The following is a 15905-nucleotide window of genomic DNA, read 5'->3' as shown; positions in this document are numbered from 1 at the left end:
AAATATAGGAATGTATATCTCTGTGTCTCTATCTTCTTTGCTTCTTATTGTGTCTGCAGAATCATGATTGATAAATGACTCAGCTCAGAGAGCAGAGACTGATTCTGTTTTATCATCAGCCGGGAAAGAGAAGCTTCCTTTAGGCGTTCTAAACATAAGGCAAGATGAACAGGGTGCTAATTAGCTCTAGCCCTATCAGCCTGCTGTCCTTTGTTGGGGGCCAAGAAGGAAAGAGGTTAGATTGTGCATAACAATATGGTCCACTGGCCTGATTACAAGCCTCCAAGAGGGTTTTTGCAGCATGAGCATATGGACATTTTGCAATATTTACAGGGGAAAATGTACGCTGATTGGCATAGAGGTTACAAATGGTTTCATGTTGGAAGCCTCTTCAGTTTTTTTCCCATAGGTATTGTTGCTCACCATCCTCTTAGATTTAATTGCTTTTAATTCACAGAAAATACTTTACTCAATTATAATCGGAACTTTAGTTTTTCTAGAGGAAATTATGAAAAAAATACCACTAGAAAAATAATTTAATGGAAAAACATTGGTCTTAGAGTCAGAAATTATGTACTGGGTCCTCTTTTCTGCCCTGTGCATTAATTACCCCTTTTTCATACCTGGAGAAAATCAACCCATCAGGTACCCTGATTTTACTTTAAATTAAAGTGAAATTCACTTTAAAGTAATGCTCTCAAAACTTAAATTAGGTTTCAATACTGCCTGGAATTTCAACTGTTTCTCTATAGTAAGCTCATCTTTCTACCCTCTGAGACTTCATTTTAATACCTTCTCTCTTCATAAACTTTATATACCATCCCCATTCCCGTATTCCCAGTCCTATACCTCACTGAGAAACTAAAAGCCATGTAGAGGAGACTGCTCAGTCTTTTTACTGCAAAATCTCTACACCTCACATTTTCATAGCCTCTCCTTTCTCTTACCACCAAGGAAACATCCCTATTCCTGTCAAAGAGCAGTCCCAGGGTGCCTTGGTAGCTCAGTTGGTTAAGCATCTGCTTTCAGCTCAGATCATGATCCAAGGGTCCTGGGATGGAGCCCCACATTGAGCTCCCTGCTCAGTGGGGAGGCTGCTTTTCCCTCTGCTCCTGCTCATGTGATCTCTCTCTCACTCACTCCCTCAAATAAATAAATAAAATCTTAAAAAAAAAAAAGTAGTCCCTCCACAGTTGCACTGAATCCCATTCTCTTTCACCTAACCAAGTGTTTTGCTCTTTCATTTATACCTTCTTTCTCTTTCAACATCAGTTTATCCTTCTCTATTAGATTATTTGTTATCATACACATACGCTATAATATTCTCTCTTTGCCCTGCCCTCTCCATGTATAATCCAATTTCTCTGCTCTCCTCACTGCAAAATCATGCAAGAGATGTCAACACTCACCATTTCTTCCAACATTCCTATCTCTATTTATCCCACTCCAGACTTCACTCTGTCTACTCTACTGATCTTGCTTTCATTAAGGTCTCTAGCCATCCATGTTCCTAACTTAATGATCAACCATCAGTCTTTTCTTTTTTTTAGAGATTTTATTTATTTATTTAACAGACAGAGATCACAAGTAGGCAGAGAGGCACGCAGAGAGAGAGGAGGAAACAGGCTCCCCGCTGAGCAGAGAGCCAGATGTGGGGCTCGATCCCAGGACCCCTGAGACAATGACCTGAGCTGAAGGCAGAGGCTTAACCCACTGAGCCACCCAGGTGCCCCCCATCAGTCTTTTCTTAAGTAGTTGCCCACTCCATGTTGGTTTGAACAACTTCTTCCCTTTTCTTTTGTAACTTCACATTTAACCTGTGTATTTGTCTACCTCACAGACTTCTCTTTCTTATGTTCCTTTACTGGCTCCTACCTTATTCAATCCTAAAACCTTGGTCTTAGGCTCTCTACTCATTTTCTACATTCATTAGATCTCACTCAATCTCTGCTTCCCAGGATTTTTTTTCCTAGCCATGTATTATTATTTTTTATTTTTTTCATGTCTAGCAGTTATCAGAAGTTGATCAGACATTGTTTGTGAAGGAATGGAGTGGTCGATAATATTGGCAAAGCAGTTTTTGATCAGATTTTATAGGCCTTATACACTCAGCTTTATGGACTCTGTTGTGTTCAGCACAATGCCGAGGATATTTTTTTCAGTCTGTTCAATTTATGAAAACAGGAACAGAATATGAGAAGCAAAGCATATCAGTTACAAAGTTATGAAGCTGAGCATTGTAATGTCTTGATGTAGGGTGAGGAGGGTCTGAATTAGATATTTTGTGACGGTGGAACTATAACCAAATAATGGACAAAGAAAGACAGTAAAGAAGACTTGACAAGAGTGGTGAATGATTGGATATGAACAGAGAAGAGTACCTCTCTTTATGATACCTAATCCACATGATTGGGAGGATGAGGTGTTAATATGGGTAATGAACACATTCTCTCTAGGGAGAGACTGACTTCTCTAGGGACTGACTGACTTCAGAATTGGAGCTAAATTTACTCTTATGGCTCCACTTAAATTGACGTGGTACATTGGTCTGATTTCTTTTATGAAATCAGCTCTGAAAAAATTCTTATATTCAGACTCACTCTTTGTTCTGTTTTGATCTTTCTATTGTAGCTAAAGATCGCTTTGTGCCTTTTCTTTGTTTTTGGCCAGAGGCTATTGCAAAAGCAATGAAATTATGACCTAGTTCTGTGGGCAGAAGGAGGAAGGTCTAGAGGGAAAACTGGTTTGGGCCAACAGATGCTGTTTCAAACATGTTAGGTTTAAGGTGATGTCAAGATATCCCAGTGGAAATTGCAGTTACAAAGATGGAGCTCAAGCTTAGGGAACACTGTGAATGGTGAAGTCAGTCTGGACAGTCATTCATCGGAGTGTAAGGGCCCTGAGATAGAGGTAGGAGCAGTGTTCTAAGGCTGGGGATTACATTTCACAAACAGCAGAGGGTATTAAACCAATCAAAGAGATAGATGAGATGCCTGCACAAAGGAAGGACAAAGAAACAAACAAATACACAAACAAGAGAATGACTAGCCAAGAAGACATTTTGAAAAGCAGGGAGGGGTCAGCTATGCTGAATGAGGGCCTAGAGCTATCAAAGAAAATAAAGGCAGAGGATTTTGCAATGATAAGGTTGGCTTTGAGGAGTACTCAGGGAAGTGGTAGGGTATGAGAGTCTTAGTGAAAAAGAGATGAGTCAATAATGAGGAAAAGGATGCAAAAAAGAAGAGAAATAGCTGCAGGGAGTGGCATTTTCAGGGGAAAGCATTTTTAAAATAGTTTTATTAGGTTATTGTTTTATTTTGTGGGAATATGATACACACTTCTTGTAAAGATTAAAAAATTCAAAAAACTATGGATAGAAAGTAAAAAAAATGAAAAGTAAGAATATAGAAAAATAACCACCATTATTGTTTTGATACACATACCTGGAGATAATTATCTATGCATATGTTTATGATTTTTTTAAAGTTCTCTATACCTCATCTCTATGGTTCAAATCTTAACACCAGACATGAACACAGAACCCCATTTGTTATGCATCTGAGGGAAAAAGGAAAGATAAAAGTGGCATCAATCACACAATTTTTTCAAATTTTTCTCCCTACCTATTGGCCTTTGAGAGAAGACTCATGAGTTGAAAATCCTTTCCAATAGGATGAATGTTATTTATTGTTAATACAAAGTCACTGTCTCACTCTGGACCATGGTTCAGTTGTATGGATCTCCATTACCCACTCTTCTTTTTTTCTGTCTCAGGGTGATCAAGAAGAGGCTGAGTTAGATAATTCAAGATATGCAAAAAGAGGAGCATTTGCTTTCAGGGGATTGTTCTGAGGTTATGGGTGTGTTCTAAACTTCAAGCTGTAACCAGGACTCAAAACATCTTTAGCAGAGCTTCCAGTGTGAATGTTGGGTCATATTCATGTACTCAGAGTAGAACTAACTTTTTACTGGTCCCTTCCCCCAAGGCTGCCACATCAAAAGTGGGATCATACATATTGGCTTATTTCTTCCTAAAATCCAGGCAGAGAAGATGGTATCTTCATCTATTGATGATTTAGCTACTTCATCATTCTTAGGGGAGACAAGTTTAATAAATCCGAACATTCTTCTGGCAGGGTCTTCTTGACGACATACAGTACAATATTTTGATCCAAATTGTTGTTCTCTGAACACTTGCCTTGGACTGTATTAGATTGAAGTAGAAGAAATACATCTGCAGAAGAAGAATCTCCTATAAGATTCATTCACAGCAGGCCGTTGTTTTCTAATGCTTAAAAGCCCTTTATGCATCACTGTCATATTAATTTCAGGGAAACTGTGTACACATTGATTTTTTTTTACCAAGTGATCATCGTGCTCTGTGTTAAATTTCTTCTGAGTTGAGTTAGCTTTGCAAGTAATAGCGTCATACAATGGATTGAAATTAATATATTAAAAAATTAGAAAATAATTACTAAATATAAAATGTTAACATTTGTTGAAAATGCACTTCTTAATGAGATGCATGGGATTTTCTCTCTCTCCTTCCCATTCATTCTTGTACACAAAGATGATTATTACTAATTGCTAGAATGAGACAAGGTTCATTATTAGTTCTATCTTCATTTTTTTTTTATGAAAATACCAAAGAGACTTTGTTCTCATATATAAGTATATGAGAATGGATGGATATGTTTTCCTTTTAGAGTCATTTCATTCAATCCTTTAAACTTCTTGTGAGTTATGTACTCAAAATTATATATTTTACACATTATATATTAAAATTATATATTATATATAATTACATGACAACGACAAGTCATTCTTCAATTTTGTTGAAAACAAAGCATTAGAAATTAGCTGACTTGCAAAAAGGATTTGCTGCATAGTCATTAGAGTTGTTCACTTTCTCAAGTCCATTATCAATATTTCTAATTATCCTCGTGCCCTTGAGGTGGTTTTCTTTTTCTTTCCTTAAACTTCCTGTTATCAAATAAAAATAAAGTGCACAAAATGAGCATGTGACTTTAACTCTACCACACAGCTATCAAACAGTAGAGCATTGTCACCAATGTCTGTATTCTCCTGCATGCCCCCAGACCAAATCACCACTCCCTCCCTCAGACCATATTTTAACAAAATGAAGATATCTGTGTTTATAGGCAGCCACAAAGTGACTGACCAATGGGGAAATCAAGATCAAAGACACTTAGAACTGAGAAAGGAGACACGATGAACCAAGGTATTGAAAAAGGCAGGAGAGGTTAGAATAGGATAAACTCTACATCATTATGAGATGTTAATCTTGGAAAGGAGGAGCTTCTCTCTTTAGTCAGAGAAGAAGAAAGAGGGGACAAGTTTATTCACCTAGTTATTTAACAAAGATTTATTAAGTCCCTATTGATTGACAATGTTGTAGAAAACACTAGAGAGAGTTTTTAATTTTTAAATTTTTAAAAATTTTTAAAATTATTTTTATAAACATATAATGTATCATTAGCCCCAAGGGTACAAATCTGTGAATTGCCAGGTTTACACACTTCACAGCATTCACCATAGCACATACCCTCTCCAATGTCCATAACCCCACAACCCTCTCCCTATCCCCCTCCCCCTGGAAACCCTGAGTTTGTTTTGTAAGGTTAAGAGTCTCTTATGGTTTGTCTCCCTCCCAATCCCATCTTGTTTCATTTATTCTTTTCCTACCACCCAAGCCCCCCACGTTGCATCTCCACTTCCTAGAGAGAGATTTTAAAGAAGAAAACAAACTGTACTTAGGCTCTCCTGCTAAGATGAACTTCATCTCTTCAAGAACGAGAAGATGAGGTCATGGGCTCTGAGTAAGAGCTGTTTGAAGGAGGGCATATTTGGACATTTGAGGAGTGTGAACGAGATTTCAAAAAGCTACAGTGAGGAAAGCCCTAAGGAATCAGCACATTTTCTTTGCAGGGCTCTTGAAAGAGCCAAGCCTAGAGTTTTGTTTTAAAAGCTAAGCTTGGAATGCTCATATCATACATCACAGTGAATTTTATTGATTCCATTTTTAAAATTGCACCTGCCATGGAGTTGTGCCAAAACACACATACCAAATTAAAGCACAAAAACCAATAAAACATAACAAGAGCTGAATGCTGCAAATTCAATTGCTTATTAAAAAACCGTTAGCCTTAAAATGTTAGCTTGTCAGAAAACAATTCCCTTCCACCAATGTCAGCCTCAAAGGTAGCTAATTGGAAATATATAGAATTAGGACATTTAGGGAATTTAATAAAGCAGACCCTGCAGTGGAAGAAACTTTGCTCCAGGACCTTGCTGGTGGAATTGGAAAGGTGTCATCAGGTGCAGGCCCACAGATCAGAGCTCTCATTAAGCAACTAACAATTCGGGTGTTTCTGAGTTTACCTTTAGTAACTCAAGTCATCTTTTAACATCTCTTTTAAAATATCCTCTCATCTGTTAAAATCTCTTCTTTGATGTACTATTTTAATATGTCTCTTTAAGAGTGCTCAAAAACTACTAGGATATGTGAATACTTTAGAAATAAAAATATTCAAAAAAAAAAAAGCTAACCAGTGAGCTTTCTTTCATACTTTTTTTTTCAGGAAGGCAGTTTTGTGGTTTTTCTTCTTTTGATTCCTTCTTTCTGTTCTTTGAAAACTAACTTTGATTTTGGATTCATACAGAGTGGAGTGGTTACCGAAGTCTTAATCAACATTTAAGCCAACAGAAAACACTTGCACCTGCTATTATCTTTTCTGCTGAGAGAAGTGTTTTATTGTAATGCCCTGTGATCTCTGAAGGCTTGGGAAAAGAGGTCTTTGAAACTGAGGTGAATGATGGAGCATTGCATAGATCCCTAAGGCTCAGAGAACTGCAAAGGTGACTCAGGGGAAAGTTATTTATAAGACCATTGAACAGAACATGAAAAGGAAACTATCTTACTTCAAGTATGATACTCTTTTATTACTATTAACTGAATCATAGAATTTGAATTGGAGGAGATTTTATAAGTCATCTGGCCCAGTGATTTCCTAACACTAATTTCCATACTGACACAAGACTGGGATGGTATTTTCACCAATCCATGACCGACTTAGAAATAAAATAAGAAAACAGTGTAGAGAGGTTTTCTATGAAGCTAGATTTGTTATTTGTCTTGAATCCTGGTATTATGTTCTTCCTACTTTTTAGTCCTAAAATATTATTTCTTCTGTGAGATGATGGGTGCACACAGTGGGATGTTTAAAATGTCCTTGGTTGACAAAAGGATACATTGGTGGTTCCCCCATACATTTTATAAATTCTATTGAATAGTGAAAATAACATTCTGGGGCCACTACACTGGCTTTTTTTTCTTTTAAGATCTATTTATTTATTTAAGAGAGAGGGAGGGAAAGAGAGAGAGGTAGGAGGCGAGGGGCAGAATGAGAGAACAATCAAGCAGACTCCCACTGAGTATGGAGCCTTACATGGAACTTGATCTCACAAACCATGAGATCAGGACCTAAGCCAAAACCAAGAGTCAGTCACTTAACTGACTGAGCCACCAGGTACCCCTGCACTGGCTTTTAAAGGTAGAAAGAGAGACACAGAGTATGCCCCCTACCTAGCCATTTAATACTAATACTTGGTTAGATCAAATGAAGTAATCTCTATTCTTTTATTTATTTATTTTAACTTAATTTAATTTTATTTAAATTCAATTAGCCAAGGTATAAGTAGTACATCATTAATTTTTTTTTAAACTGTAACTTGTATAGATGCCATTATTATTCTTTTTTTTTATTTTTTTAATTTTTTTATTTTTTCAGCATAACAGTATTCATTATTTTTGCACCACACCCAGTGCTCCATGCAATCCGTGCCCTCTACAATACCCACCACCTGGTGCCCCCAACCTCCCACCCCCACCCCTTCAAAATTCTCAGATCGTTTTTCAGAGTCCATAGTCTCTCATGGTTCACCTCCCCTTCCAATTTCCCTCAACTCCCTTCTCCTCTCCGTCTCCCCTTGTCCTCCATGCTATTTGTTATGCTCCACAAATAAGTGAAACCATATGATAAATGACTCTCTCTGCTTGACTTATTTCACTCAGCATAATCTCTTCCAGTCCCGTCCATGTTGCTACAAAACTTGGGTATTCATCCTTTCTTTTTTTTTTTTTTTTTTTACAGCTTTATAAACATATATTTTTATCCCCAGGGGTACAGGTCTGCAAATCGCCAGGTTTACACACTTCACAGCACTCACCATAGCACATACCCTCCCCAATATCCATAACCCCACCCCCCTCTCCCAACCCCCTCCACCCATCAACCCTCAGTTTGTTTTGTGAGATTAAGAGTCACTTATGGTTTGTCTCCCTCCCAATCCCATCTTGTTTCATTTACTCTTCTCCTACCCCCTCAACCCCCCATGTTGCATCTCCTCTCCCTCATATCAGGGAGATCATATGATAGTTGTCTTTCTCCGATTGACTGATTTCGCTAAGCATGATCCCCTCTAGTTCCATCCACGTCGTCGCAAATGGCAAGATTTCATTTCTTTTGATGGCTGCATAGTATTCCATTGTGTATATATACCACATCTTCTTTATCCATTCGTCTGTAGATGGACATCTAGGTTCTTTCCATAGTTTGGCTATTGTAGACATTGCTGCTATAAACATTCGGGTGCACGTGCCCCTTCGGATCACTACCTTTGTATCTTTAGGGTAAATACCCAGCAGTGCAATTGCAGGGTCATAGGGTAGTTCTATTTTCAACATTTTGAGGAACCTCCATGCTGTTTTCCAGAGTGGTTGCACCAGCTTGCATTCCCACCAACAGTGTAGGAGGGTTCCCCTTTCTCCGCATCCTCGCCAGCATCTGTCATTTCCTGACTTGTTAATTTTAGCCATTCTGACTGGTGTGAGGTGATATCTCATGGTGGTTTTGATTTGTATTTCCCTGATGCCGAGTGATATGGAGCACTTTTTCATGTGTCTGTTGGCCATCTGGATGTCTTCTTTGCAGAAATGTCTGTTCATGTCCTCTGCCCATTTCTTGATTGGATTATTTGTTCTTTGGATGTTGAGTTTGCTAAGTTCTTTAGAGATTTTGGACACTAGCCCTTTATCTGATATGTCATTTGCAAATATCTTCTCCCATTCTGTCAGTTGTCTTTTGGTTTTGTTAACTGTTTCCTTTGCTGTGCAAAAGCTTTTGATCTTGATAAAATCCCAAAAGTTCATTTTTGCCCTTGCTTCCCTTGCCTTTGGTGATGTTCCTAGGAAGATGTTGCTGCGGCTGAGGTCGAAGAGGTTGCTGCCTGTGTTCTCCTCGAGGATTTTGATGGATTCCTTTCTCACATTGAGATCCTTCATCCATTTTGAGTCTATTTTCGTGTGTGGTGTAAGGAAATGATCCAATTTCATTTTTCTGCATGTGGCTGTCCAATTTTCCCAACACCATTTATTGAAGAGGCTGTCTTTTTTCCATTGGACATTCTTTCCTGCTTTGTCGAAGATGAGTTGACCATAGAGTTGAGGGTCCATTTCTGGGCTCTCTATTCTGTTCCATTGATCTATGTGTCTGTTTTTGTGCCAGTACCATGCTGTCTTGATGATGACAGCTTTGTAATAGAGCTTGAAGTCCGGAATTGTGATGCCACCAACTTTGGCTTTCTTTTTCAATATTCCTTTGGCTATTTGAGGTCTTTTCTGGTTCCATATAAATTTTAGGATTATTTGTTCCATTTCTTTGAAAAAAATGGATGGTACTTTGATAGGAATTGCATTAAATGTGTAGATTGCTTTAGGTAGCATAGACATTTTCACAACATTTATTCTTCCAATCCAGGAGCATGGAACATTTTTCCATTTCTTTGTGTCTTCCTCAATTTCTTTCATGAGTACTTTATAGTTTTCTGAGTATAGATTCTTAGTCTCTTTGGTTAGGTTTATTCCTAGGTATCTTATAGTTTTGGGTGCAATTGTAAATGGGATTGACTCCTTAATTTCTCTTTCTTCTGTCTTGTTGTTGGTGTAGAGAAATGCAACTGATTTCTGTGCATTGATTTTATATCCTGACACTTTACTGAATTCCTGTACAAGTTCTAGCAGTTTTGGAGTGGAGTCTTTTGGGTTTTCCACATAGAGTATCATATCATCTGCAAAGAGTGATAGTTTGACTTCTTCTTTGCCGATTTGGATGCCTTTAATTTCCTTTTGTTGTCTGATTGCTGAGGCTAGGACTTCTAGTACTATGTTGAATAGCAGTGGTGATAACGGACATCCCTGCCGTGTTCCTGACCTTAGCGGAAAAGCTTTCAGTTTTTCTCCATTGAGAATGATATTTGCGGTGGGTTTTTCATAAATGGCTTTGATAATATTGAGGTATGTGCCGTCTATCCCTACACTTTGAAGAGTTTTGATCAGGAAGGGATGCTGTACTTTGTCAAATGCTTTTTCAGCATCTATGGAGAGTATCATATGGTTCTTGTTCTTTCTTTTATTAATGTGTTGTATCACATTGATTGATTTGCGGATGTTGAACCAACCTTGAAGCCCTGGAATAAATCCCACTTGGTCGTGGTGAATAATCCTTTTAATGTACTGTTGAATCCTATTGGCTAGTATTTTGGCGAGAATTTTTGCATCTGTGTTCATCAAGGATATTGGTCTGTAGTTCTCTTTTTTGTTGGGAACCTTGTCTGGTTTTGGGATCAAGGTGATGCTGGCCTCATAAAATGAGTTTGGAAGTTTTCCTTCTATTTCTATTTTTTGGAACAGTTTCAGGAGAATAGGAATTAGTTCTTCTTTAAATGTTTGGTAGAATTCCCCCGGGAAGCCGTCTGGCCCTGGGCTTTTGTTTGTTTGGAGATTTTTGATGACTGTTTCAATCTCCTTACTGGTTATGGGTCTGTTCAGGCTTTCTATTTCTTCCTGGTTCAGTTGTGGTAGTTTATATGTCTCTAGGAATGCATCCATTTCTTCCAGATTGTCAAATTTGTTGGCGTAGAGTTGCTCATAGTATGTTCTTATAATTGTCTGTATTTCTTTGGTGTTCATTGTGATCTCTCCTCTTTCATTCATGATTTTATTTATTTGGGTCCTTTCTCTTTTCTTTTTGATAAGTCTGGCCAGGGGTTTATCAATCTTATTAATTCTTTCAAAGAACCAGCTCCTAGTTTTGTTGATTTGTTCTATTGTTTTTTTGGTTTCTATTTCATTGATTTCTGCTCTGATCTTTATGATTTCTCTTCTCCTGCTGGGTTTAGGGTTTCTTTCTTGTTCTTTCTCCAGCTCCTTTAGGGGTAGGGTTAGGTTGTGTACCTGAGACCTTTCTTGTTTCTTGAGAAAGGCTTGTACCGCTATATATTTTCCTCTCAGGACTGCCTTTGTTGTGTCCCACAGATTCTGAACCGTTGTGTTTTCATTATCATTTGTTTCCATAAATTTTTTCAATTCTTCTTTAATTTCCTGGTTGACCCATTCATTCTTTAGAAGGATGCTGTTTAGTCTCCATGTATTTGGGTTCTTTCCAAATTTCCTCTTGTTATTGAGTTCTAGCTTCAGAGCATTGTGGTCTGAAAATATGCAGGGAATGATCCCAATCTTTTGATACCGGTTGAGACTTGATTTAGGACCAAGAATGTGATCTATTCTGGAGAATGTTCCATGTGCACTAGAGAAGAATGTGTATTCTGTTGCTTTGGGATGAAATGTTCTGAATATATCTGTGATGTCCATCTGGTCCAGTGTGTCATTTAAGGCCTTGATTTCCTTGTTGATCTTTTGCTTGGATGATCTGTCCATTTCAGTGAGGGGAGTGTTAAAGTCCCCTACTATTATTGTATTCTTGTCGATGTGTTTCTTTGATTTTGTTATTAATTGGTTTATATAGTGGCTGCTCCCACGTTAGGGGCATAGATATTTAAAATTGTTAGATCTTCTTGTTGGACAGTTCCTTTGAGTATGATATAGTGTCCTTCCTCATCTCTTATTATAGTCTTTGGCTTAAAATCTAATTGATCTGATATAAGGATTGCCACTCCTGCTTTCTTCTGATGTCCATTAGCATGGTAAATTCTTTTCCACCCCCTCACTTTAAACCTGGAGGTGTCTTCGGATTTAAGATGAGTTTCTTGTAGGCAACATATAGATGGGTTTTGTTTTTTTATCCATTCTGATACCCTGTGTCTTTTGATTGGGGCATTTAGCCCATTAACATTCAGAGTAACTTTTGAGAGATATGAATTTAGTGCCATTGTATTGCCTGTAAGGTGACTATTATTGTATATTGTCTCTGTTTCTTTCTGATCTACTACTTTTAGGGTCTCTCTTTGTTTAGAGGACCCCTTTCAATATTTCCTGTAGAGCTGGTTTGGTATTTGCAAATTCTTTCAGTTTTTGTTTGTCCTGGAAGCTTTTAATCTCTCCTTCTATTTTCAATGATAGCCTAGCTGGATATAGTATTCTTGGCTGCATGTTTTTCTCGTTTAGTGCTCTGAATATATCATGCCAGCTCTTTCTGGCCTGCCAGGTCTCTGTGGATAAGTCTGCTGCCAATCTAATATTTTTACCATTGTACGTTACAGACTTCTTTTCCCGGGCTGCTTTCAGGATCTTCTCTTTGTCACTAAGACTTGTAAATTTTACTATTAGGTGACGGGGTGTGGACCTATTCTTATTGATTTTGAGGGGGGTTCTCTGAACCTCTTGAATTTTGATGCTTGTTCCCTTTGCCATATTGGGGAAATTCTCTCCAATAATTCTCTCCAATATACCTTCTGCTCCCCTCTCTGTTTCCTCTTCTTCTGGAATCCCAATTATTCTAATGTTGTTTCGTCTTATGGTGTCACTTATCTCTCGAATTCTCCCCTCGTGGTCCAGTAGCTGTTTGTCCCTCTTTTGCTCAGCTTCTTTATTCTCTGTCATTTGGTCTTCTATATCGCTAATTCTTTCTTCTGCCTCATTTATCCTAGCAGTGAGAGCCTCCATTTTTGATTGCACCTCATTAATAGCTTTTTTGATTTCAACTTGGTTAGATTTTAGTTCTTTTATTTCTCCAGAAAGGGCTTTTATATCTCCCGAGAGGGTTGCTTTAATATCTTCCATGCCTTTTTCAAGCCTGGCTAGAACCTTGAGAATCATCATTCTGAACTCTATATCTGACATATTACCAATGTCTGTATTGATTAGGTCCCTAGCCTTTGGTACTACCTCTTGTTCTTTTTTTTGTTGTGAATTTTCCCGCCTTGTCATTTTGTCCAGATAAGAGTTTATGAAGGAGCAAGTAAAATACTAAAAGGGTGGCAACAACCCCAGGAAAATATGCTTTAGCCAAATCAGAAGAGATCCCAAATTGTGAGAGGGGAGAAAGGGGATAAAAAGGGGTTCAAAAAGAAAAAAAAAAAGAAACTATTTAAAAAAAAAGCCGATAAAGAAAAAATATAAAAAGAGGAAAAAAAATATATATATATTAGATAAACTATTTAAAAAACGTTAAAAAAGAAAACGGTAAAAGATAAAAAAATTTTAGCAGAAGAAGTGAAAAAGAAAAAAAAATTGAAAAAGAAAAAAAAAATTAAATTAACTGCAAGGCTAAAAAATCAAGGGGGGAAGCCATGAGTTCCGTGCTTTGCTTTCTTCTCCTTGGAATTCCGCCGCTCTCCTTGGTATTGAAACTGTACTCCTTGGTAGGTGAACTTGGTCCTGGCTGGGTTTCCCATTGATCTTCTGGGGGAGGGGCCTGTTGTAGTGATTCTCAAGCGTCTTTGCCCCAGGCGGAGTTGCACCGCCCTTACCCGGGGCCGCACTGAGTAATCCGCTCGGCTTCGCTTTCGGGAGCTTTTGTTCCCTGAGCGCTTTCCGTAGAGTCCGGAGGACAGGAATGAAGATGGCGGCCTCCCGGTCTCCGGCCCAGAGGAGCCGAGAGCCCGGGGCCCCACTCCTCAGTGCACCCTCAGAGAACAGCGCCCAATGACTCCCGTCACCCTGGCCTCCGGCCGCGCTCCGAGCTGACCGAGCCTGCGACCGGTTCAGGGCAACCCCGAGCTGAGAGTCACTCCTCGGCTCTGTCTCTGCAGCTGGCTTCCCCGCTCTAATACCGGTAAGCTCTGCGACACTCAGACACCCCCGATCCTTCTGCGATCCTGCGGGACCTGAGGCCGCGCTGACCCCGCCTGGGCTTCACCCCAGTTAAGCCTCTGGAGCGATGTCCCTCAGCGGAACAGACTTTTAAAAGTCCTGATTTTGCTCCGTTGCTCCGTTGCTCTGCCGCTCGCCGGGAGCCGGCCCCTCCCCCCCGTGGTCTATCTTCCCGTCACTTTGGATTCACTTCTCCGCCAGTCCTACCTTTCAGATAGTGGTTGATTTTCTGTTTCTAGAATTGCTGTTCTTCTTCTCTTCAATCTCCCGTTGGATTTGTAGGTGTTTGCAATCTTTAGATAAGCTATTTAGCTGATCTCCACTACCCGAAGTAGTCTCAGCCTGCTACTTCTCCGCCATCTTGACTCCTCCCCCCTACATCATTAATTTTTAATATAATGTTCAATGATTCATTAGTTGAGTGTATCAGCCAGTGCTCATCATATCATGTGCTCTCTTTAATGCCCATCACCCAGTTACCCCATCCCCTCAACCCCACTTTCCACAGCCCTCAGTTTGTTTCCCTGAGTCAGGAATATGTATTCTTTTGGAATTTAGGGCAGGGCTCAGGTGATACACTAGAAATTAGACAGCATTCAGTTTGATGCCTGGTATCTCAGCTTTCCTGCACTCTTCCTCTGCAGTACTCAATATCTTTATTTTCTGGTGCAGTCCACAATGTTCTACCCATTCTCCCCCCCAGTAGATCCCAACTTTGAAAGAATGAGCACTGAGTCATTTATTTAACTCAGTTGCAAAATGAGAGTGAACTGGAGAGTGGTAAGGGGGCATCATCTCCTGCTCCCAGTTTTTTCTCATGTGTATTGATCTTTCCATCTCTACCAGCTTAGTATACAGGTGGGATCTAAATTCTTATATTGCTTTAATGAACTGGAACATCCTCCATTTCATATCCCCCTCCAGCTCATTTCTTTTTTTTTTTTTTTTCAAAAATTTTATTTATTTATTTATTTATTTATAAATAAAATAAATTTTATTTATTTATTTGACAGAGATCACAAGTAGGCAGAGAGGAAGGCAGAGAGAGAGAGAGGAGGAAACAGGCTCCCTGCAGAGCAGAGATCCCAACGTGGGGCTCGATCACAGGACCCTGGGATCATGACCCGAGCTGAAGGCAGGGGCTTTAACCCACTGAGCCACCCAGGTGCCCCTCATTTCTTTTCTCTACTAAACACATTCTTCTCTGTCCCTTTCTTCTCACTCACTTTTCAATTCACCCCAATTTGGTTTTGTTCTTATTCAAGTGGAACTGCTTTCAGCACAGTCAACAATAACATCTGTGCTACTAAAACCAATGGTCAATTTGCCATTTTTATGTTACTCAACTTCTCAGTGCCATTTAACATGTTGGTTGTTCCCTCATCTTCCAACATAGAAATCTACCAAGATTGTCCCATTGCAGAGCCTCTGCACTTGGTTTTCCCTCTTCTTTGATGCTTGCTCTTTCTGATAAATCCTTCAGATCTCCTCTGAAATAATACTTCCTTAGAGAGGACTTCACTTAATGCCCAATTTAAAGTAGTTCAGTCCATCCCAACCATTACTGCAGCCTGTTGTTCTCCCTCAACACCCCCAAACTTCATTCATAGCACTTATAAGTGTTTGTTAATTATTTGTTTCTCTTAGTTACTGTCTGCTTCTCCCAGTACTGAAGCTACATGAAAGCAGGGACCATTCATTGCTGTATTCACTGCTGTACCTCCTGAACCCAGCACAATGCTTAATGCATAATAAATGCATAATATAGTCTTGT

The 15905-nt window shown here is 39.0% G+C and overlaps 1 long non-coding RNA gene across 1 annotated transcript in view; it reads left to right on the top strand.

Annotated features, from left to right (window-relative positions):
- LOC125092375 (uncharacterized) overlaps positions 1–15905 on the top strand; it is a 172304-nt gene that overhangs the window by 56247 nt on the left and 100152 nt on the right. The window contains exon 2 of the long non-coding RNA XR_007124887.1: positions 6684–6879. This is a non-coding gene — a long non-coding RNA (uncharacterized LOC125092375). The remainder of the gene's footprint in view (positions 1–6683; positions 6880–15905) is intronic.

Source organism: Lutra lutra, chromosome X (genome assembly GCF_902655055.1).
Source record: "Lutra lutra chromosome X, mLutLut1.2, whole genome shotgun sequence".
Classification (NCBI taxonomy): domain Eukaryota; kingdom Metazoa; phylum Chordata; class Mammalia; order Carnivora; family Mustelidae; genus Lutra; species Lutra lutra.
The sequence above is the reverse complement of the archived record's forward strand: the minus strand, read 5'-3'. Positions and strand labels throughout refer to the sequence as shown.